At 43.2% G+C, this 25500-nt stretch overlaps 1 pseudogene; it reads left to right on the forward strand.

The window, feature by feature from the left end:
• LOC103639900 (uncharacterized) lies at nucleotides 1-24612 on the forward strand (annotated as a pseudogene).
• Nucleotides 24613-25500: the final 888 nt, after the last annotated feature.

Here is a 25500-nt window from a genome sequence, read left to right on the forward strand (position 1 = left end):
ATGCCTGGACTAGAGGAAGGGGCCTGTCACCAAATGTTCGTAGATGGTAAGGAGACCAACCCGCTTGAGGCCATCAGAGTTGTGTTGGAATTTCTATATGTGTTCCCTGAGGAACTACCAGGTATTCCACCCAAGCGGAAGGTCGAGTTTGTTATAGAGCTTGACCCTAGAACCGCCCTCATTTATAAGAGAGCTTATAGTGTCTAGACCAGAATTGGTGGAACTCAAGAAGCAGATCGACGAACTGTTAGAGAAAGGTTACATCAGACCAAGTACCTCGCCTTGGGTAGCTCTAGTTTTGTTCGTGGAGAAGAAAGATGGGACCAAGAGAATGTGCATAGAGTATAGAGCTCTGAATGAAGTCACCATCAAGAATAAGTAATCCCTGCTAAGGATAGAGGACCTGTTTGACCAACTTAAAGGTGTCGGCATGTTCTCAAAGATAGATCTAAGGTTCGGTTACCATCAGCTTAGGATCCGACCTTCGGACATACCAAAGACGGCATTCATCACCAAGTATGGGCTATATGAGTACACAGTCATATCCTTTGGTTTGACGTATGCGCCAACTTTCTTCATGTATTTGAAGAACAGTGTGTTCATGGACTATCTGGATAAGTTTGTGGTGGTATTCATCGACGATATCCTCATATATTCTTAGAGTGAGGAAGAGCATGTAGAACATATGAAGATGGTATTGCAATGGTTACGAGAGCATCAGTTGTATGCCAAGCTAAGCAAATGTGAATTCTGGATTCATAAAGTCTTGTTCTTGGGTCACATCATAAACCGTGATGGGTTAGCTGTGGATCCAAAGAAGGTAGTAGATATTCTGGACTAGAAAGCACCGAAGGATGTCCGTGGAATCAAGAGTTTCATTGGAATGGCCAGATACTATTGGTGTTTCATTGAAGGCTTCTCCAAGATTGCCAGACCAATCACAGCCTTGCAAGCGAAGAAAGTCTAGTTCAAGTGGACCCTAGAGTGCTAGGAGGCATTTGAAGCGTTGAAAAAGAAGTTGATTACAACCCCTGTTTTGATCCTACCTGATGTTCACAAGCCATTCTCAGTGTACTGCGATGCATCTTACACCGGACTGGGATGTGTGCTAATGCAGGAAGGAAGAGTTGTGGCATACTCGTCCTGACAGTTGAAGGTCCATGAGAAGAATTATCCCACGCACAACCTGGAATTAGCCACAGTGGTTCATGCATTAAAGACATGGCGACACTATCTATATGGGTAGAAATGTGATATTTACATAGACCACAATAGTCTTAAGTACATATTCATCAGTCAGAGCTAAACATGAGGCAACAGAGATGGCTAGAATTGATCAAAGAATATGAGTTGGAGATACATTACCACCTAGGCAAAGCCAATGTAGTTGCATATGCTCTGAGAAGAAAGAGTCAAGTCAACATGATGGTTGTTCACCTGATTCCATAAGAGTTATCCAAGGAATTCAACAGGCTGAGCCTCGGATTTCTAGACAGCACGCAGGGAGTAACGGTTGAACTGGAAGCCACCCTAGAGCAAGATGTCAAAGAAGGGCAGAAAAATGATGAGAATATCAATGAGGTCCGACAGCTAATCCTAGAAGGGAGGGGCAAAGACTTTCGAGAGGATGCAGAATGCATGGTATGGTTTAAAGATCGGTTATGTGTTCCCGACATCAAGTCGATTCAAGAGCTAATCCTCAAGGAAGCCCATGAAACAGCCTATTCCATACAACCTGGAAGTGAGAAGATGTACCAAAACTTGAAGATGAGATTCTGGTGGTACGGTATGAAAAGGGAGATCGTAGAGTATGTTGCCATATGTGACAGCCGTCATTGAATTAAGGCAGAACACCAAATTCCTCAATGGAAGTGGGGCGCACACGGGACGGTTCGCACCCCATGGCCAGACGGTCCGTTGTACGAGTAATGGCTATAAAGATCATTTGAAACTTGTCAGTGCTGTCAGAAAAAGTCAAGACCAGACGGTCCGTCCCCCTAGGCTGGACAGTCCAGCACCTGTCAATATGGAATACCAGAGCACTAACCAATTTAAACAACCCGGGCAGACTATTCACCAACCATGGTCGGACGGTCCGCACCAGGACCTCATATCGTCTGGCTAAAACCCGGGACAGTCCGTAGTGCAATGACTCAAAAACACATTGTCCCTGCCCAAACTCAATTTGGGTCATGTGGACGGTCTGTGCAGGGTTACAGAGACAGGTGCGCCAGCAGACTTCTCTGGCAGAGTTGCGGACGGTGCGGCCTCCTGGCCCGGACGGTCCGCCGACCATAGAATTAAAAGATTTTATTTTGCACTTTTAAAAAAGTCTTTGTATTTTGAAAAACGAAGCGATTTTAGCTCTCATGCAAATGCAATAGTTTATACTCTATGAGGCACTAAGTTTTACACTAATCAAGTTCATTGACCCCTCTAGCTTATTAATCTGGTCAATTTCTTTTCTAAACTCCTGATGACCGGCAAAAACAAATCCTACATTATACCTTTGCCTTCACTTGATCCACAACCAATGGTTATGTGTCTCAAAGACTTTACTGTTTCCTGTGGTTCAATCCTGCATTCTTATTTCTCCAAGAATTGTTAGTCCACAATCAGTTCTCATTAATTACCAAAACACCACTAAGGGGCCTAGATGATTCACAGTATCCCTGCTGAATAGTAGGACCGAACGACCCTGGCCATAGAGACCTCAGCATCGGGGTCTCTATAGTGGCCCATACACTGGAGGGGATAGGGAAATGCGCCGTACGAGACATGCACCTATGCATGATGAAAGGTGACACTAAGGGGATGACAAAAGACGAAGCCATACTGAAGACATCCCTAAGCCACGCCATGAGCTGACTCAACAGAACCCATGAAGCACAGCCATGTCAGAAGGTGGACGGGACACAACATCATACTAGGGGTACAGCAGCGCACGCATCGACAGATGACTTCACAGGGGCTACAGGGCCAAAAGCACGACCCAACAGACGAGACCATAGCGGCTACGAGGCCTAGAAGAAGGAGGACGAACTCCACCCAGTGGAATGCTAGTGTGCATTGTAATGTCTACCTTTGGGCTATAAAAGGTCAAGACAACCCCATCCAATCATCATCCCATATCTCTACAACTTCACACTAGCACCAACTATAACATGTTCCAAGCAATACAAATGCCAGCACTGCACTGGACTAGGGCTCTGGCCTAAACCAGTATAACCAACTCGCCTCAGATCCACTGTAACACCCCTGGTGTTACCAGAACTAAAATTGGAGCATGGCATCATATGCATTGACATGTCATTATGTTTGTTACACCTAGGATGCATCCACTAGGTTAAAACATCAAAACAAGTGTGATGTGATGTCTTGAATTGCTGCTTAACCCTAGAGTAGGATACTTAACCAGGGGTTTGGGGTATATGGGTGAATGTGAGGCCAAATTGAGTATTACCTCAAAAGTTATTGGAAATGTTCATAAGGGACTAAAATTGATGGATTTGAGTGGCACACAAACCCTAGAGTACTCAAAACCCTAAAGAGAACCCTGGAAACCCTAATTTGTGCCCTATATGGTGATTTCATATTCTACACATTTTTGGACCAAAGTGCATATATCAAAGTGGTAGGGTATCAAAAACCAAACAACTTTTACAATGGAGGATTTTCAACTAATGTGGAACAAATTGGAGTTAATTGCAAAAAGGCCCAATAGCACCCATGTGGTTAACTCTAAAATCAGTGTGATTGTGTTAACTTTGGGACTTTGTATTTCTTAATCCATAGGTCAATACAACAAATTTGTAGAGCTACTATAGGTGTACAAGTTTGAATAAGTGACTAAGCATTGGTGGTGTACAAAAATTGGATAAAAATAGGCATGAAGTTGGACTGCCAGTCAACTTTTAGACTGAATCTTGACCATCAGTGAATTCGGATGAACTTTGAGATCGAATTGTGGGGGATTTAGTGGATGTTTGAGCAAGGTCTTTGTAACAAAGTTGTAGCTGGTACATTGGACAACAACTTTGATACAGGCATGTGAGTGAGTTGCCACGCAAAAATTTGAGAACAAGGCGTTGTAGGTCGCTCTGTCAGAATGGCTGATGAAGATCGCGATGGTACAGTATCTGCAAAAGATCATAGGTGCAGTGAATGTGCCTCCGGTGAACTAGGTGCCACGATCCTCGTCGACGTTGCGATTCGTGCACTCTGGCGTGCGGATAACGGTCGATGGTGAAAAGATCTTGCGCGAGGATTAATTCGGGGCACTGTTCTGCCCTGTCGCCGTACCCACTTGCGCCGACGACGTGGCTGTGCGACCGCCACCATCGTGCCACCGTTTATCGCGGTTATGACACACCGTTGGTCGATTTACATCGTTGTCGCAATACGTGAAGACTCGACAGTGACCGCCGTAGACCGTAAATCAGTGAGCGCCACATTAGCAACTCCGGTGTCTCTTCCCCTTTCTCATCACAATCGCTTCCCCGTCCAAATTCGCCCTCCTCGCAGTCGTCCTCTATAAATTGATGCTTCGACATGTTCCATCTACTTGTTGCAAACCCAGTGAACCACTCCTCGCGCCCGATCGTCCACCATAGCGCCCTAATTCGGAATTTTCCCCAAATCCGTTCTCCGCACCGCCGTGAGCACCCCCTCCGTTGACCCACCGTCCAGTCCCTCCACGCACCTTCCTAGCTACCGTTCTTGAGCCCTGGTATGTTGCTAAAGCTTATCGTTCTCCCAATTTGTACGTTACTGCACTGTGTCGTCAGGAACACGTCGAGAAAGTCTCAAGCTCCGCGGGTGTACGTGGACCGAGCTCTAGAATGGCGTTCGGACCAAATTGGTGATTCCCAGTGGAGAACCAAGGTTAGAATCAGGCATAGACCGTATTAGAGCATGGATTGTTGGGTATTGCGGCCAGTACGAGTTCGCTGAAGTGCCCACGCCGCCGTCCGTGGTCGGGACCTGATCTTGCGAAGAAGAGAAAAGGGAGGGGCCTCGGTGCACATGTCAGAGACACGGATGAATAGGGAATAGGATTCTTTAATGGTTTTTCAAATAGTCGGGGTCCTCTGTGCAATTTGACCAGCGCGGGCGCGTTTTGCCTGGTCGTGGGCCGGATCGGGCTAGTTTTAGCCCAATACTATTCATTCTTTTCCTTTTTCCTTTTTCTTCCAGGGTTGGAAAATTTTAGGAAATTCTAGAAAAATGGTAAAATTATAGGACCAACTTTGCTAGACTCCTAAATTTATCTAGTGCTTAATAAAAATAGTTCCAAGATTTTTAGTCCAAACCTGGAATTATTTGGCAATTAAAGATGCCTAAACCTAGCCTTTTAGAATTTTAGAATTAATTTGGTAGCTCCAAAAATAATAAAACTTTTTGGGTAAGCTAAGTTTGAGGATTAAAGCCCTTGGGTATAGTTTGACATGCTTTGGACATTGTTTGATCCCAAACCCAATACACTAGCTTCCTAGGGTTTAATTGCCTAGTACTTATAGAATACTAACTCAGGAAACCCTAGTGACTAGTGTGTACCGTGAAGGAAAGTTGTATTCAAGATAAAACTTAGTGTGTTTCTATTATAACTGCATATTCATAGCATCATATAAGCATTCATGTATATGTATTGTTATATATAGAAATCGAAGAAGAAGTCATAGTCGAAGAAGAAGTTGCCCCGCAAGCTGAGAATCCACCTGTTGAGAACAACTTCTATTTTGACATCTGTGGGACAGACCCAGAGCCTCCTACAACACAAGGCAAGCCCCGGTACATTTACCCTTTCCTCGTTATTTTAAACTCTTTATCACTTGAGATGATGCATTAGGTGATAGGAGTTGTATGCTAAACAATTGTTGTATTTCCTTCCTTGGAACTGATTACCATTCCTTGATACATGTTTTACTTAAAAGTTTTCTGATGCTTAGTCTTGCCTTAGAAAACAAAATGTTTTATTTTAAACAAAGATGATGCTTCATATGGGATGGGAAGTTTTCAAAGAAAAGACTTGATGGTGAATCCATCATGGCCATGATGGGTTCAACATCAGAAAAGACGTACCTCTCTCAAGTACCAAACTTTGGGTTGTAAATGATAAAGACAAGACCGGGCGGGTGACTTGCACGAGAAGGAAGTCTCGGTGTAGTGTCTCCGTCTAAGTCAATTAAGGACCGTGTCGATGTAGGCTTAATGATCGAGGACCTTTTAACTGGCCACATGCCTTGTCATGGGTAAGCTTTGCCTCGGTCGGACCAATACCGGAAAGGCCACCACACAATGGGAGTGGAGAGATGGCGAGAGTAGCGTGTACCCTCCGTGGCAAGAGGTTGGACGGTGGTGTATCTTTGCTCTCGGTTGGCGTGAACCCGTTCTGGTCTTGAGAAACCCGGTGGCGAGTTGACATATGCAAGGGTTAAGTGCTACATATGTCTTGTGGTTGGAGATCCCCAGCTGGGTATTAATCGATGGATCGTCGTTACTTCTCGGACATGAAGACTTGGTCACTGACTTACACGTAGTAATCCAGTGAACTGAAGGGGTGATAAAAGATGGCTAGTATAGGCTAAGTGCCTGAACTAGGATAGAAAGAACTCTAGATACGGGTAATGACTTAACCTGATAATAAAACAGGATTTGTAAGGATCCACTGTTAGTAAGCTTTTCTGCAAATAGAGTCGTTGATTCTTGATCAGCTTTGCCTTGAATCCCACAAGCCAGCATATCCTTGAAAAGTCTTTTTCCTTTGTCGAGTAAGACTTGCGAAAGTACAATCCATACTCAGGGTTTTCGAACCCATGTTGTTGTAGGTGATGAAACAACCGAGTTTTGTTGTTTCTGCTCGAAGGTGGTGTCAAAGCAGGAGGAAAATCAGTAAACTTGTTGGTGGGAGGATGTTTTACCTCCCTGTTATGTAATAATAAGTTATGCACTCATACACTCGGTGTTGTAATAAATACCCTCTCTATATTTTATGAATGTAAATTAAGTTATTGTAATCCGCTTCCACTTATTCTTTACTCTGACTGTGTGTGTAATGTCTGCGTGATGGATGAAGCGCTCTTGGGCGATATGATGATGATACAGATGACCGAACTTGTCGAATGATTATGCGCATCTACATGGTTGTCCGAGGTCCATAGGACAAGGACATCTGTAGGTGGACCTAATACTTTGGGAGGTTCCGTGACAGCCACCCTCGAGCCCCCATAGCATGAGGTGGCCAGCCGTGGCGAGAAGGGCCCATGGAAGCTCTCCATGCAAGCTGGTGTTCCCCCGACCCGACCTAACGGCCACAAGCTCCATGGCCTTCGGGGTAGTAGCCAACAGCCTCAACCAGGTGCTTCATACCCCTCGAAGTCAGACGCGCGATGGAGCTTAGACAATTTAGGTTGGCCCCGAACCTTACGCCCAGAAGGTAGCATGAGAATGATCTCTTCCCACGTAATGGGGTTACATTTGTCCAGTTCCCAGTCCGGTAAGGTCGTCCCCCATAAACCTGGTTTCTGGCGCCAACCAAAGCCCGCATGGTCAGAGCCGCCCTTAAGAACATGATCTCGGGTGAAACATGTACCACATTGCCAAGGAAGAGTCTGTCCTCTTCCATCGATTTATTTTCCTGCTTATGCATGTTAATTATTTTTACCCCCTTTTGGGATTCAAACTTCTGTTGTACTCAGAAAAGCCGAATAATAGTGCCTATCATCTGGTTTGAAACATCATTTGACAGAGAATGAGGATCGGATCAACTAAATGTTTAGTCTAGGAAAAGGGTCACATTATCAGGGATGGTGCGGAGCTGTGTAACCGCTTAGCCTGGTCCAACACCCTAAGCCAACACACTCCACCACCCTAGAACAACTGATCAAGTACATTAGAATGAATACTCAGAGGTCCGGACCTCATACAAACTGAGGAGATTCTCCAAACTAGGATCAACTACAATAAGCACTATTATTGAAGGATTAATTGATTAATTATAGTCGCACCCGAGGCGTTATCTGATTTCTAAATATGCTCATGAAACCTAGATTATGTATCCACTTTGTCACCCGATTTCAGGATCATCCCTTGCAATGGGTAAGGCCTGGGTTGCAAAGGGCTAGGTCCGAGGGGAGAGCAACATGTTCTCAGTGGTGGTTCAGAGCCGTATAACCACTTAACCTGGTCCAACACTCTAAGCTTGCACAGTCCATCATCCTAGGATGGCCATTCCAGAACCTAGAGCTGGTCCCTAAAGGATTCGGCCTTATCCTGACCAAGAGATAGGTCTTGAGACCCTGCTTGGCGAGGTTCTAAAACAAAATCTAGAAGATTGAAAGCGTTTGGAATAAGGACCAATAGATACGATGTTGAACACCATAACGAGGCCATGTGCAGGGACACCTTTTTTGCAGATCACCAGGCGGGGAGGCGGAAAGAAGTTGTCACAAGGAAGAGTGGTGCTGACCACTTCTCCCCTCACTAGGCGAAGCCCAGCATTGTCGCATGTCCGACGACACATAGCATGGACCACGGGGGAAACCCGATCTCAACCTGCGAAGTATAATGCACCTCAGCATTAACTACGAACAAGACATATACCTGCCCACTCTAGCGGTGGGCGCTACGACCAAAGTACACGGACCACATAGTGGCTCACGCGTTACTGAAGCGAGGCCATTGACTCTCTGCGCCACATGGGTCGCTGCCATCATGGCCCCCACTCTACTGCGCAAGGGACCAAGGCAAAGCGTGACATGCAGAGAAGACAGGAAAACATCCCTAGAGCATCCCTACACACGGTAGCGCTTCAGCCCACGTTACAACCTACTTCTGCGCTCTGCCCCGATTAGATGAGGCAAGGGTACGGCGGGTAGCAGCACTTCAGCCTGTGTCGCAACATACTCATGCGCTCTGCCCTAATTCGATGAGGCAAGGGCACGGTGGGCCAGGAAATCTACGAGAAGATCAGAAGAAGATCTGTTCCCCGTGCATGTCTAATCGATGCAATCACGTGCACCCGAGAGGCCAATGAACTCACGCCCAGTGCGTGACGAACCATCGCGGGAAAGGGTCCACCCCTTACACTACATAAACCTCCTAGCTATCCGTGCGGATTACTCAGGGCCTAAAGGACTACATCTAGCACATACGCTCACGCGCACCCGAGAAACAAATGGACTCATGCTCGGTGCATGATGAACCATCACAGGAAAGGGTCTGCCCCTTACACTGCATAAACCCCTGAGCAATCCACGTAGATTACTCAGGGGCTCGAGCGACTACATCTAACAGATGCACTTACACACACCTAAAAGAAGAACTGCACAAGAAAAGCCTCTACATAACTCCAAGGAGTTCCACAAAGGCTCGTGGGTGCTGTTGAGTACCTGGGAACAAGGTACCTAAAGAAGGCCCCAAGACCTCCAGAAGATGGCCCACCTGCCAAGCAGCTCGGTGAGAAGGTCCAAAAGGCCACCGGGGACAGCCCGCCCGCTCAACAAATATCCACCGAGCAACCCAGCGAGGCGGGGCTACCGAGCAACCTAGCGAGGCGAGGCTGCCGACCAACCCAACGAGGTGAGGCTGCCGACCAACCCAACCTGCCTGTCGAGCAACCCAGCAAGACGACAGTCAGCCAACCTAGTACTATCAAGCCACATCGACACGATGGGACATCATAGAGCCATAATCGGACTGTCGAAGCGGTACCAAGGGGACTCTGTCAAGCACGAAGCCGGATATGTATCCCTGCTGAACAGTAGGACCGAACGACCCCGCTCGTAGAGACCTCAGCATCGGGGTCTCTACAATGACCCATATGCCGGAGGGGACGGGGCAATACGATGTACCAGACGTGCGCCTATGCATGATGAAAGGTGACACTAAGGGGATGATGGAAGACGAAGCTATACTGAAGACATCCCTAAGCCACACCATGAGCTGACTCAATAGAACCCACCAAGCACCACCACGTCTAAATCAAAAGTAGCTACAGGACCCATTAGAAGGCGGACGGGACACAACGTCATACCTGGGTATGGCAGCGCACGCCTCGATAGACGACTCTGCAGGGTCTACGAGGCCTAGAAGCACAACCCACTAACGAGACCATAGCGGTTACAAGACCCAGAAGGAGGACGAACTCCACCCTAGTGGAATAGTAGTCCGCATTGTAACGTCTACCTTTGGGCTATAAAAGGGCAAGACAACCCCCATCCAAATATAATCTCATATCTCTACAACTTCACACCACAGACTGTAACACGTTCCAAGCAATACTATTGTCAGCACTACACTAGACTAGGGCTCCGGTCTGAACCGGTATAACCAACTCGCCTCAAATCCACCCACGAGCCCCGTGGTAGCTCACCATTTGGAGTGAGTCTACGCTAATACCCCTACCGAACAAAAATCTTATTATCTCCCGGTTCCGGAAACCATGACACCACTATTAAAAGTAGCTTAAAATTTTTAATATTCACTCCCTATTTGTTATAAGTAAAAATATATTCGTATGTATAATTATTATAACGAGTTATTTTAATTAAATAATAATAAAATACATTTCTAAGAATATAGTTCATGAGAGGAATACTCCAGTTTAGCAAATAGGTTGAAGGGTTTTCTTTTATCATGCCCTATTTTCTATATTTCAAATAAATTCTAATTTCACAAGTTTAGGTTCTATTTTAACTAACAACAATTTAGTATTGCCAACTATTTATTTTGGAAGAAAATAACTTTCAAAGTGAGAAATCCATATTAAGAATCATTTTAATTCTTCATTCTTTGGAGAAACTTTTATAAATCCCAAATTATGATTTTGGGTGATACACATCTTATACCCAATGTTGTCCTTGCCCTATCTACAATTTCCTACCTCTATGAGGCATTTGTCGAAGTGAGGCCTTGCATCACCTTTGTCACTCATACTTCTAGCTGGTCTAGTCCCTTTGGGACGGTATACTCTGAATTGCGCATTGGGCCCTAGTCTTGTTTCTAGTACATTTTTGTGGACTCTCTAGGATGTGGGCGCATTGGAGGACGTCCTAGATATACATAGTGACCCACCAGGGTAGTTTCCTACAGATGCCGACGAGGGTGGAAGAACTAGATAGGCCCTAATGCGAAGACTTAATTAAGATGGATGACGACCGGAAACAGTGCTGGTGAGGATAGAAGAACTTGTGGGTGCTGGGCTCTTAACGACAATACTCCTACCTCAAAGAATGTCACATCCCAGAATTTCTAATTTAGGGTTGTGAATAGAAAACACTAAATAAAAACAAATGTTTAATATTTATATAAAATTTTCCAAGATTAGATTATAAGATTCACACATTTAGTTAAAGCGAACTATATTTTTCAAACTTTTATAAATTAATCCAATGGTCCTTTGGTGATGTGATGCTTGTTTGTTGCATGGTTATATGTTTTTAGTGTGCAAAGTTCACAAAAACGACTAGAGCTACAATTTTCTCTTTTTGATGTGCCTTTTACTTTTTTCATGACCAAATCTTGGCTATCCCAATTATAATAATTTCCTTTAAAATGTCCAAGATCTTTTCCTTATTCTCTAGATCAATTTCATGCTGCTAAACTACCATCGCCGTGAAGTTGAGCACTGGACAAACATCGAGAGAGCGAAAGAAAATAAAAGAAGAAATGAGAGATTTGCCACTAAGGGCTTGATCGGTTTGATGCTAATCTGGATGGAATTGAGTCGGTTTAAATCCATAGCAAGTCAAAATCTGCCTCAATACATCCCAATCTTATTCAATCCACATGGAATAGTAATAACCGAATAAGCCCTAATGTGGGTCTCACATAAATAAAGGAGATGTATTTTGTCAATTTATTATAGAAGTCCTCGTATTTAACATGGAATTCGCTTTTTCTTAATCTCTCATAAAAGAATTTATTATAGAAGGTCTCCTTTGAAACAAAAAAAGTGAAGGAATTCTGAAGGGTTAAAATTCAATAGAAAGATTTCCTTTTGGAACAAAGTATTGAATTCGTACCAACTCTATAAAATTCCTATATAATAGACCATTATAGTGAGATTTTAAAGAATTTCTTACATGTGGTCTAACCTCTTAAAAACTTTCCTATATAATAAGTGCAAATAATTCTATTCTTATATTTTTTTCATATTTTTTCTATCCCTTCGTTTTATGTAGCACCCCAAAATTTCATTCTTGGATTTTGTAGAATTATCTATAGATTGAAAAATTTAAAAATGTCTTAGCAACCAAGGTTATGAAATTAGAACATTTTTTATAAATAAATGGTAAGTGTTAAATTTTGGATATTTTCTTAAATAGACAAAAAGCTATGAAATATTTTTATATAAATTATTCTCATGAGTCATATAATATTTTGGGTAGTTTTAGAAAGAAAGATTTATTTGAATTTTGGTTCTCATATGTGAATTATACATTCGAAAAATAAATTCTTAAACCAGAAAAGTGTTAAATAAATAATATACCATTGCATAACATGTTGGATTTCTTTTTGTGCATTTAGCTTGTGCTTAAATTCAAAACCAGATTTGAATTCGAAATAAAAAAGAAAAGCAGAAATACAAATATAAAAAAAGAGAAAGAAGCGTCTACCTGCTTTTGGGCCGAAATCATCTAGCCAACCCGTCTTACCTTCGCTCCCGCCGGCCCACTCATCCCACACGTTCCAGACTTGGGTCTCTGGCGTATGGGGTCCCAGTGCCCGCTCCTTCGTCGCAGCGTGCACGCTTAGAGCCCTGTCTCTGCCATGTGGGTCCCACATTCAAAACTGTCCTCCTCTCCCAAGTCCCAACTCCAGGTTGTTTGTAACAAACTCCACGAGAATTCTGGTACCGATCTAGCCATTGCTAGCCTCTGGGCATGAGCTCTATGCTTGGGCTATAAGACCCAAGGCCCCCACTTTCCATTGCCCTCAAACCAAAGGCATCGGATGAAACCCAAGCGACGTGAGCATCCCACTAGAAGCATGTAGATAGGCCAGAGAGACAGAGATTGTCGCTGCCATGGAGTCACGTGAGCGTCGTCGTCCAGACTTCGAGAACCGGCCAGGGAGCTTCTCCGTGGCGCGGCGAAGGTGACCATAGCTCTGTTACGGGGGAGGACAACCGAAGACTATTGGATTCCTCACCCGAATTGAGAGTCATGGCGGGCGCCGCACCAGGCTACACCTACACCGGCAACATATGCTCCGTCGTGCGGTGTGGCGGCACCGCCCTGTCTCAGTAAGGAATGGGGGGGATGGATCGGATGTCATTCTCCTTCACCATCACAATATGTAGCAATAGTTCACTAGACAAAATCTGCTCCTCGGACTCAGATGGCGTGCGCCGGCGGTCTGCACCGCCGTGGTGAGCTCGGCGGCACCACACAGTGTGGTCGAGAGAAAGGAAAAGGCCCCCTGGCTGTCCAATTGGCTATGTGCGGCTAAGATTAGAAGACGCATACCCCTTCGCGGGGTTTGTTATATGGTCATTGGATTGTATTTGGATGAATAGGATCGCATCGCGCTTAATAAAATCCTGGTCGTTAGATCTCTAGCCAATGGCAAAGATTAGAACCATCGCATAATGTTTCATGGCTTGATCTAAGTCGTAGATCCGTGAATAGAGGCTCTGGTTAACTCACGCTGACCAGCCTTGCGTTTTTCTTTAAGAGCCCCCACGGAATGTCAAAATCAACCTGCCATCCACTCACGTACTATGATCAATACGATCAGGTCCAAATTCTAACAAAACTAACCCTTAGCTTTTCGCAAATAGAACCCACAGTTCAAAGAATTTTCTGATTTGTATAAATTCGATCTTAAATTGATTTTAGTATAAAGGTAATTCATAAAACTTTGAAAATCAATAACTTCTCTGATATAACTCCAAATTACTCCATTCAAGTTGTGCTAGCCTCGTAATAAAATTGTCTACACTTTTGTAACCTTAATTTTATCATGTAACATGTTTTTTAAAAAATGAATAATTAAATTGTTGACCCTATGTTCATTGGATTAACTTTTCTAATTAAAGATAAAATAATGTTTTCAGTCCCTAGTTATAACTTGACTAAATTATGACCTATAATCAAGTTATATCCTAGATTACATTTGAATTAGTTCTTTATTTAGAATATCTTTCTCACCTGATTTATAATTAGAACATAATTTTCAATATTCAATCCCCTGAATCTTTCGAAAGTCATATCTCTTTAATGATAACTCTGTTCTTAGTGATTCTCGAACCTACGATCTCGTAGCGACACGTAGAATATTCCTACGTAGTTTGTTCTCATGTTTGGTGTAATGTTATTTTTATGTACTCCTTGTCTATTTGTATGTATTGCTACGAGTAGCAACGAGGTCATGAGAAACCCGAAGACAAACTTGGTGAAGTACCTGGAATCTCAAGTCAGAGGCAAGTTGTGCCCTTGATCACTCTTCTTTACCTAATAATGTTCTTGTTAATCACCGTGACATGCTTAGGTTAAATTGATGGGACCTTATAGGCTACCTTAGTTTTGTTTACCCCACATCTTGCAAACAAATGAACTATTTGGGTAGACTTGCTATTGCTCTACCTAGTTTGGGATTAATATTATATCTAAATTAGGATCATGTTCCATTATTTTTGTGGTTTAATTATTGTTCATGATAAGACTATTATGTTAATTGGAACATGGAGATTAACTTGAGATAACAGTGCTACCACAAGGGTGGAATGGGACGCCCTTGGCTGACTAATTAAAAAACCAAGTGGAGGACTACCTTACCTAAAAGTGGCAAGGGAAATAGAGGAGTTGCCGATATAGGGAGATTCTTGGGTCGATCATGCTGCGATGGCTTTTTGGACGAGTGATTCTTATATCGCTCTTCTCATGAAATCGTAGCGGGTTTTCTGAAGCTGGTGGAACTTTGTAAATGCCTCGTAGTGGATCCCTAGCCATTCACCTCGAAAGTGTCTAAGGGCCTTGCAAACCCTGGCTAGACGGGATACACGACTTGTGGGTAAAGGGCCCAACCACTTCAGAGTGTAAAACTGGTATATCAGCCATGCTCACGGTCATGAGTGGCTCGCACACTCACATGATTAACTTATGGAATTATATTTAATTTGTCATTTGCATTGCATTGTGGGTTATTATTAATTGTGATCTCTTATTTAATTGGGATGGTATCTACTTATACTTAGTAACTGATAATAAAACTTTGACCAACTTTAAAAGTAATGCTCAGCATAAGTGAGCTCATGCACATTATTGATGAGCCCCCACCATAAGTGAGCTCATGCACATTATTCCCCACAACTTGTTGAGCGACGAACGTATGTGAGCTCACCCTTGCTGTACTCACACCCCCTAGATCAAGGACAGGTACCGCAAGATAAGAAGCTTGAAGGATGCCGCGATGAGTTCGTGAGAGGTCTAGTCTGTCATCTCCCAGTCAGCTATGGTTGAGTAGGATCGTTTTCTTCGTATGATGTAATTATTTAGCTATTTTGTACAAAACCCCTATTATAAAGTAAAGATGTGACATTCGTTTATGTACCATGAGTCGTCATATGTGTGAGACTTGATCCTAGCACACATTTGATTCGCGCCTGGATTTGCCCTTAAATCCGGGTGTCACAGAAGTGGTATTAGAGGAATGTTGATTGTAGGATGTAACCTAGATAGACCTGGACAACCCTTACTTACTTACCTTCACTACTCTTAATATTTCTAAACTTTCCTTAATATCTTCTCAACTATTGTTGTTTTACTCTGGTTATTCTTATCTATTCTCTTCTAAAGACAAAAGAAAATTTCATACCTTGGAATCATGTACCTAAAGTGACCCTCATGAATAGGACACCTAATCATAGAAAAAAACTATTTTTGTAGGTATCTATGTGCTTGTCCTTATGATACCGGTCTGATTTGGTTCTTTGATTGAGTGTGATGAGTTGTGGAGTAATATCCGCAATTACATCTACATAGATAATTAGGCATAAAAATATGTTTACAAGATAACTAATCAACTTAAATTATCCCCCATAAAAACAGACATATCAATCTCATAGAACATCTCATCTTAAAAGATTCTATCTTACCCTAATAGATCTATCTCATCTTAAAAGATTCATCTTGTTCGGATAAACATACTTATCCCGCCCTAGTGTAACAACCATGATCTAATCCAAATTAATTCGATCTTATCTAGTCCAATCTAGTCATACCAATCTAATTTAGGCCATATATAAACTAATATGATCTAATCTAGGGTGAATTACTTAATGCTGGTGAAATAGATTAGACCCTACTCCTATAAACATGTTTAAACCTAAACTAGTGACTTAGACCAACTCGGCCAATCATAACTACCTGATCTACCTGATAGGTTTCCTAAATCACAACCTTGAAGCAAAACAACTAAGCATGAATCTACATATTCACATTTAGCTTAAGCCACCTACTAAGCCATCTGCTCTACCTAGTAAGCTATTTGGTTTACCTGCAAATCTGCCTTAACTACTTGTCCCTAACTCGGATGACAATGCCAAGACCCAAGAAGAAAAGATCAACCTCAACAAGGAAGGATATGAGTAGAACCAGATCTTCAGATGAATCAAGATTCACCATTTGGGATGGAGACTTTCTTCCTTGTCACAACCTACCCTTCCTCTAACCACATATTATCTAGATCTAAAAGATACCCATGCTTTCTTAAGAGCACCTTCGATTTTTAAACCAATTAAGAAACTAAAAGGTAAACCACAAACCAAAGTTGTTGCATCCCTTTCCTTACTAATTTCGAGGACAAAATTATTTTTAAGGAGGGTAGAATTTGTAGCACCCCAAAATTTCATTCTCGAGAATTATCTATAGATTTAAAAATTTAAAAATGTCTTAGCAACCAAGGTTATGAAATTAGAACATTTTTTATAAATAAATGGTAAGTGTTAAACTTTGGATATTTTTTTTAAATTGACAAAAGATGTGAAATATTTTTATATAAATTATTCTCATGAGTTATATAAGATTTTATGTAGTTTAGAAAGAAAGATTTATTTGAATTTTGGTTCTCTTATGTGAAATATACATTCGAAAATTAAATTCTTAAACCAGAAAAGTGTTAAATAAATATTATGCCATTGCATAACATGTTGGATTTCTGTTTATGAATTTAACTTGTGCTTAAATTCAAAACCAGATTTGAATTCGAAATAAAAAAAGAAAGTAGAAATACAAATATAAAAAAGAGAAAGAAGTGTCTACCTGATTTTGGGTCGAAATCATCTTGTCATCCCGTCTTACCCTCGCTCCCACCGGCCCACTCATCCCACGCGTTCTGGAGCTGGGTCTCTGGCGTATGGGGTCCTAGTGCCAGCTCCTTCGTCGCAGCATGCACACGTAGAGCCCTGTCTTCGCCATGTGGGTCCCACATCTAGAACTGTCCTCCTCTCCCAAGTCCCAACTTCGGGTTGTTTGTAACAAACTCCACGAAAATTCTGGCACTGATCTAACCATTGCTTGCCTCCGGGGCAGGAGCTCCTTGTTTGGGCTATAAGACCCGAGGCCCCCACTTTCCATTGCCCTAAAGCCAAAGTCACCGGATGAAACCCAAGTCCCGTGAGCATCCTGCTAGAAGCATGCAGATAGGTCAAAGAGAGAGAGAGATAGATTGTCGTCGCCATGGAATCACGTAAGCGTCGTCGTCCAAACTTTGAGAACCGGCTAGGGAGCTTCGTCGTGGCGCAGTGAAGGTGACCATACCTTCGGTACAAGGGAGGATGCAACACATCTGGTGTTACGAAAACTAAAACTTTGGTATGACATCATACACACTGACATTACATTGCTTGTGATACACCTAGATTGCATCTACTAGGTTAAAATCTAAAAAAGACCATGTGATGTGGTAATTGTTTGAGCATAGAGCATACTTATTAAGGATTATCCCTAAAAGGGTAAGAACTAGGGAGGTTAAGCACCTAAAGCACTCTAGAACATCAAACCCTATTTTGGAGTCCAAAAACCCTAAATAATGCCTTCTAGAGGATTTCAAGTTCTAATCACTTTTTGTAAAAAGTGTATATACCAAAGTAGTAGGGTTTTGAGAGCCTAACATTTTTCCTATTTAAGGATTTCCAAGTGTCGTGGAGCAAATGGGAGTAAAATGCAAAAGTTCATATGTGCTCAAGAGTTAAAGTTCTGAAAAACTATGGTATTTAGCAAAGTTTGGACCCTTGTAGTTTTAGATCCATGAGAATTTTGCAATAAGTCACTATGACAAAGTTGTAGGGTTACTATACTAGTACCAAATTACTTAAGTGACCTAGCCCAAGAACCATATGGAACCTAGTGCAAAACACATCCAAATTATGGCTGTTAGACTAGAAGCTTTATTGAAAATAGGAATCCAGTGATTTCCTTAACTTTGTGTAACACCCTAGGTGTTTATATTTCGCTCGACAACGAGTACGGATTTAAGCACGTAATATCAGTGGATAAAACAGATGCTAAACTCTAATTATTTTCGTCTATCGCGATTTTAATATCGCATCTGTTTCATCTATCGTGAGTGCGACGTCGTTTTTATTTTTATCTATCCGGACTCGTCCTAAATTTTCGTGTTGTTTGGGACATATTTTGTAACACCTCAGGTGTTACCATGGCTAGGGCACATCTATGCACTAATGACTATGATCACATGTGGAAGAAACTTAAGGGGCAGAGTGTAAGAGCCTTGGAGACTAGGTTTAACCCAGAGATATGAATGACCAAAGCATTACCCAAGTTGTGTGCACTTATCACCTTGGGCAAGAAGGGAGTAAAACCCTAGACCTCTCTTGAACCCTATCTCCTAAGCACCTTGGTTAAAGGGGAGAGATTAAGCAAAGGTGCAAGTCATGACCAAACTTTTGGCACAAAGTTAAGTAACTTATTAACCTACAATTATAGAGAGGAAACATTGCTAAAAGACCTCTTAAGAAACCCCAAATCCATTCCCTAAGTAGAGAAAGAGCTAGAGCTCTCTAATTCTCTCTTAAGTCAAAAACTACACCTAATCTAAAGATCCACCGTGTTCACCTTGAAGATGGCACCAAAACCACTTAAGTTCTATACCAAAAATGTGGCATACCACCTAGGGCACCCCCTGGAAAAAGTTGAGACCCAGACCTTGACATTTGACATGGCTTAGCATCACTTTTGTCGCGCAGCGGGCAGGGGGACAAGCCAGATTTGGCGTCCGCATATCTTTTGACCTAGGGCTTATCTTCCCTAGGAACTCACACATAAGAGATAGCCATAGGTGCCAGGAAGAGGTCTGCGCCGGATTTTTGCCAAGATTCGCACGTTTGCGATCTCAGCAGGCGTTTGAACACGGGCAGATGAACATTTCCACGTGTTCGACGCGTTCTGCGTGCGCCAGAGCACGCCCGCGCCCGACCTCGCGTGCCCCGCGTCACGCCAAAGGCCAGCCGACGCCATGGCCCGCGCCCGCGCCTATATAACGCCCAGTGACCTTAACCGTACCCTTCCGCGCACGCTCAACCTCCCCGGAGCTCAAACTCACCGGCGTTTGCCCGTGCACGGCGTGTCCGCGGCCACCCGAGCCCCTGCCACCGTAGACCGGCCAACCAGGCCCTTCCCAGCCCCGTCCGACCCTTGGAGAAGACTAAGCACACCTCGGTGAAGCTCCTCGAGCAAGGAATCGAAGTCTGCTTCGCCGGAGAGGCTAGTCAACGGTCGTCGGACTCCCTCCGACCGCCGGCGAGCGTAGACCGGGTAAGCCACTGCGCCATTTCCCGATTCAATGCACATATAGCCTCTGCATCACCCCGTGAAGCTCACCGTGCTATTGGATTGAACTAGATCGCCGTGTTTTGGCCGGCACACCCGCCGCCGACGAGGACACCCGCCTGCGCATGTGGACCGAGCGATTCCGACCATCCCCGTCGTCGAGCTGTACATCATTGTGACCGCTAGAGCCTCCCCGAGCCAACCCCGCCCCTCGCCGGACCTCTCTCGCCGCCGGTAAGCCGCGCCGCCCTTTTCTTTCCCGCGGGTACTGTTTATATTAGGGGAAGGACTTCGGGGAAGATGGAGGAAAGGTCAGGGGGACTTTTGAACTGTCAGTGACTCAGGGGAATAGTGGCGCAAGGGTAGATTTGAGTGGGTTGATTTGGATTAAACCTAGGGTCCTCGGTGCAAAGTAGTTTTCCAGGAAACCTCTATTTAAATCTGATTTAAACTTTGAACAGAACTTGAATAATTCATAACTTCTGTTTTATTCATCCAAATTTAGTCAAACTAATTTTGTCAGACTTTAAATAAGGTAAACTACTTAGGAAAAATATAAAACCCTTATGTACTACAGAAAACTTTAGGGTTCTGATTTAATTATTGTTTTGACCAAAAGCTAACTAATAGGAATAAAAATAGTTGCACTATTTGACTAAGGTTAAGAAAATTTGGAGAAGTTTATGTCCACCTACTGACCTGTTTAAAAATGCTAAACCTCTCTGTCCACCCCATTAAGTTAGCTTTTGCCATTTATTTTACAATATGCTTAAGATTAAGAAAAATAGAAAAGGTGATTAAAATGATGAACCAGAGGGCACTCCTATTTTTATTAGAGTACTTATTCAATGTAGTTCACTAGAAAAATCTATTATACCCTGGTTTAGTATAAAATAAGTAGGATACCTTTTATTTTAAGAAAACAAGGAAAACTTAGAAAATCCCTACAAAAATAACCCCAAGGTGAAAACACCCCAACCCTTGGGATAGTTAATGTTTTGTTATTAAGAACTTAGGAAAAATATGAAATCTGCTGTTTGACATTTTTCAAATGAAAAAGTAGTAGAAAGTGCCTTTTTGGCATTAAACTTTAGAAAATCATAACTAAATAACCATTCCTTAGCCTTCTATGTTTTTTGGCACAGAAGCTTATTATTACTGTTAGATGCCAACAAAAATAACCCTTAGGACAGAACCCACCCCTAATCAAGAGTTGTAGTGCAAAGTGGCCCATTTACACAACTTTTGTTATTTTTGTCTAGAGCATAGCCTTTTTAATTTGAACCTCAAAATCCTAGAACAGGCTATATTGACCAAGGGCAACCCACTGTAATTTTTACAGAATTTTTGGAAAAAGTTAAACCACTGTTATAATTCAAACCTACACTAGAATCCATAAATAGAAAATAAAGAAAGGAAAAATGAATAATGGAAATCAGTGTCATCATAAAACCCTTTGTAAGAGCATCTCCAACAATGCCTCAAACTAGTGCCTCAAATTGAAATATAGGGCTCTACACAGGAAAAACTACTCCAACAGTGCCTCATTTCATAAAATTTTGTCAAAAAATTATAGGGCACCCTCTCAAGTGACTCAAATATACTACACCGTAGTGGCCTGCCCTATAATCTATATTTGGGGCTTTACTGTTGGAGCGGGGTGTTTTGTTGGTGCCCTAAATTTTATAAAATATACTCATTTTCAAATTATAGGGCATTTTTATAGGTCACGTTGTTGGAGATGCTCTAAATTGTCCACTGAAATACATAAAGAAAATACCAAATCCACTATGCTTAACAAAACCTAAACCTAGAAGTGATAAGCATAAACCACTAAAAGCCACGTATGACCAAGAAACCCTAAGTTACTCATTAACTTGGTTTTTCTTCCTTTAGCATAATGTTATTAAATCCTGCATAATCATGACATACATATTCCTTGCATTTCGATAGACTGTAACCTCGCTGACGGAGAGTACGTCCTCGTGCCGGAGCAAGGAGCTGCTCAGGAGGTAGCCCCGGATCCAGCACCAGAGCCTGCACCAGAGGATCTGCCTGCCACTGCTTTGGAAGGCAAGCCCCGGTTTTATGCATAACCTGTTTTATATACTATTTTACTACACCTAATGATTGTAGGATTGAATGTGCACTTAAGTGTAGGAGTTGTTTGGAAACCTAGTTGCATGATCTCAGGAATCCCTTTGAGATGAATACTAGTATGCTAGGTCGAGTAGCTGCTTTATTAATCAGGATCTCGGTAGAAGTCGAGTGATTTTTCTAGCACTCGCGCGAGGTCAGGAATTGGCTGTATCCACTTTCTTATCATATTGATGTTGGTTTGTGGGCAACAATCCATGGGGATTGGTTGTCCATGGGATAAAAATTGGAATAAGGATTAAGGTGTGGTACCGTGAGTCAAGCGTTTGAACGTACTAAGCACATGCCGAGAAATATGGTAAATCGGTAAGCCTAGTACCTGATTGAACCTGGCAGTGGACTTTACCCCTCACGCGACCTGAGACGTGGTCTCCCATTCCGGTTATGGTGGGTACAAGTGCGGTCACTGCACGACGGCAGTCGGGGTCAGTGAGGCATTGTACGCCAAGGCGGTGAGCCCTGATCTGCTGACGGGGAATCGATGGGGACGGTTGATGTGTGTGGGGACAGAGTGCCTCGCCACGTCGTGTGTTTAGGTTTACCTTGCAAGGTTTAAAAACTAGATTCGAATCGTCTGCTTCTCGCAGCTAATGAGACTGCTTGATCCATGCTGCTACATTGAGTAACAAGTGGAATGTTGATGAGATGATACAAGATGTTGATTGCTAAAAATGTTTGCTACTATGTATGAGTAGATAGTACATATTTAGCCTTAAGAGAGTCACACTTAATTTGACAAAGTTAAAACTTGCTTTAGAAACTCAGCTAGTGCTTTTGGCAACCAAACCCCACAGCCAAACAGTTGCATGTCTAGAGGTAGAGGAGTAGACTCCTCACACCGGGTAAGTCTAGCTGAGTATTAGTATACTCAGCCTTGCTTGTGGCATAATTTTACAGGTTCCTTGGAGGACATGGTTGCTGGAGTGACTTGGTCATCCATTTTGCCACCGGGTTGGACTGTCGAGTGGGACCCTACCTCGGCTGAGGAGGAGCATGAGGAGTGATCGGACAGGCTTCCCCATCTCTTTGTTTATTTACCGTTAGTTTTATTCCGCTGCACTTCGAACAATGATAACTACTTTTGCAAAACTCCGATGGTGATGTAATAATTTAATACTCTTACATGTATGGTTTTATGCTTTATTGTATTTGCTCTGTGACTCACCATCGAGTGAGATTGTGGTACTTGATCCTGTCAGTGGCCGTGTCGGACTAGATCCGAGGGATTGACGGGTTATTCCCATTTAAGTGTGGTCTAGCCTCTAAGGCGGGACTTAGGCACTTAAGTTGGAATAATTCGGGCAGTTCCGCCACATATTTGTTCTGGAAATTGGTGCGTCCGGTGATTATTTAAAATTCACCGCTCACGCGAATACGAAATTCGGAAGCTCGACCCACTCGGACGATTTATCTCGGTCCAATTAAATAGAATTCGTCGACTAAGGTTTTCGGCGCAAATAATTCTGTCTCCACTCGTCAACCGAGAAAATCGAGTCTGAGAATTTATAATTGAGATTCGATTCTCTACATAAATTATCTGTTTACGTGGAATCGGGTGTCGACTGCGGATGAAATAATTTGATTTCAAATCAAATTGAACACCGCCTGAAATACGGTTGTTCACACCGTTCGGATTTGTTCTGACGACGTCTCGCCCGATCCAAAACTTTGGATATAAATAACAGGTGTAAATTCATTTGAGTCTAAGATATTCGCCAATTTAAAATCATGTCACGATTACTGTCTACCCCGTATACGTCGCTAAGAAAGGTTGGGATCTTAAATATCTATGATTTTCGGTATAAAAAAATGGACAAAAAGGAGAAAAGAAAATCCCAAAAGAAAAATCTAGCGTCGTCCTCTGTCTCCCTAATTTTTTTTCCTTTACCGTGAGGCTTATCTCTGCCGCTTCCTTCAGCCTGAAAAATCCCACCGCTCTAAGTCTCCTTCTTCCTTATCCCTTACGCGCGCGGGAGCTTTATCTGGTCGCGGCTGCCGTCGGTCGTCGTCATCGTCGTCGCGCAGCTCCTCCACGCCCGTTTCTCTCTTCCTACGCCCCGCGTTCCTTCTCTGCACTGCTTCCTCTGCTCCATCTTCAAGCACGCCGCGCTCCAAATCGCCTGCTGTTCCTCTTCCCCAGCCATGGCCGCGCCTGGCTCGCCGGCGTTCAGGCCGCGGCTTCTTCCTCCAACTCCGGTCGACCAAGAGCCTAGCTGCCCCCTTGCTTCTCTCCCTCCATTTCCCAGCAGTGCCCTGTCCCTGTCGAAGCCCTTCTATGGCGCGCGTGGATTTCTCCTCCTCCATCCCCAGCCAGCCTGCGAGCTCCTCCCTCCTCCCTGCATCCATGGAGCTCGGCGCCCATCTCCATGGCTCGCCCTGTGTCCAGCCACCGCGCCCGGTTCCGAGTCCCTTTCCTGGCCAAGTTCCCTGCTCCATCTCTGCCCTCTGCCGGCGCTCCAGCTCCTCCATCCATGGCCATGCCCTGCTGCTCGTCGGTGCTCGCCGCAGGAGACGGCGCTTGGTCGCCCAACCTTCCTGCTCCTCCCTGCTGTCGTGTCCCTGCTCCTGCTCCCCTCGTTGCGTGCGCAGGGGCGGAGCCAGGGGGCCAGCAGGGCCATGGCCCCTCCCAAGGCTGACACATACAAGAGAATTATATATATAGTCTAAATTTTATGTATCTAAATATATATAATCTAAATTTTGTGCAGCATAATTAATCAAAGATTTAATAAAGTGGTTGGTAATACATGATCCATAACTCTATTGTAGTATGCCAATTAAAGTATAAAGTAGATAAAGAATATAAGATATAATATTTGTTGAATGATCAATCGATGCATGTAACGTTAAACCTAATTCGCTTGTAGACACTGATATCTGAACCCCACCCCTTTATGATTCATCATATCGTCTGGTTAGGTAACTGTTGATTGCCACTAACCACTTGACTTGCCTCTGTCATAGCCCCACAACCAAAGCCCAAAGAAGGTGATCACGCGAAGCAACAGAATGAGCGCCAACAACTTATATACATACTACATTAGATCTTGTGAATAATAAAATCTACAAATTTCAACTAAAGTTGTCACCTGATAGTTGATGTGTACACAATAAATTTGACATGTACCGATGTAGGTTGACAAATTTTCATGGATCCTCGAGGCTAGTTAGATTTTTGAATTTTCTCAAAAATTTGTTAGTGGCCGCATGAATACTAGAGCCATTATATAAAAGTTAAATCTCATTAGTCGGATATTCATCGTTATATCGTCTTTATTATTTTGGTATTGTTCTTGCGTCACAACTTTAGTTCAATATATCAATTAGCTAGAAAATGGACTCATGCACTAAAATAATTTATAAAGATCTAGAATTCTTATTTCATATCGAGTGCTTAAACTTGATAACATTATACAATATTTTTATCATATAGTATTGATGAATTGACCGGCCCCCCTTATATCGTAATCCTGACTCCGCCCCTATGCGTGCGCCTGCGCGCTGCCCAGATGGCTGTCTGTCCTTCCGTGTCATGCCTAGCTCCAGCTCG

This window comes from Zea mays, chromosome 9, assembly GCF_902167145.1.
Source record: "Zea mays cultivar B73 chromosome 9, Zm-B73-REFERENCE-NAM-5.0, whole genome shotgun sequence".
Taxonomy (NCBI): domain Eukaryota; kingdom Viridiplantae; phylum Streptophyta; class Magnoliopsida; order Poales; family Poaceae; genus Zea; species Zea mays.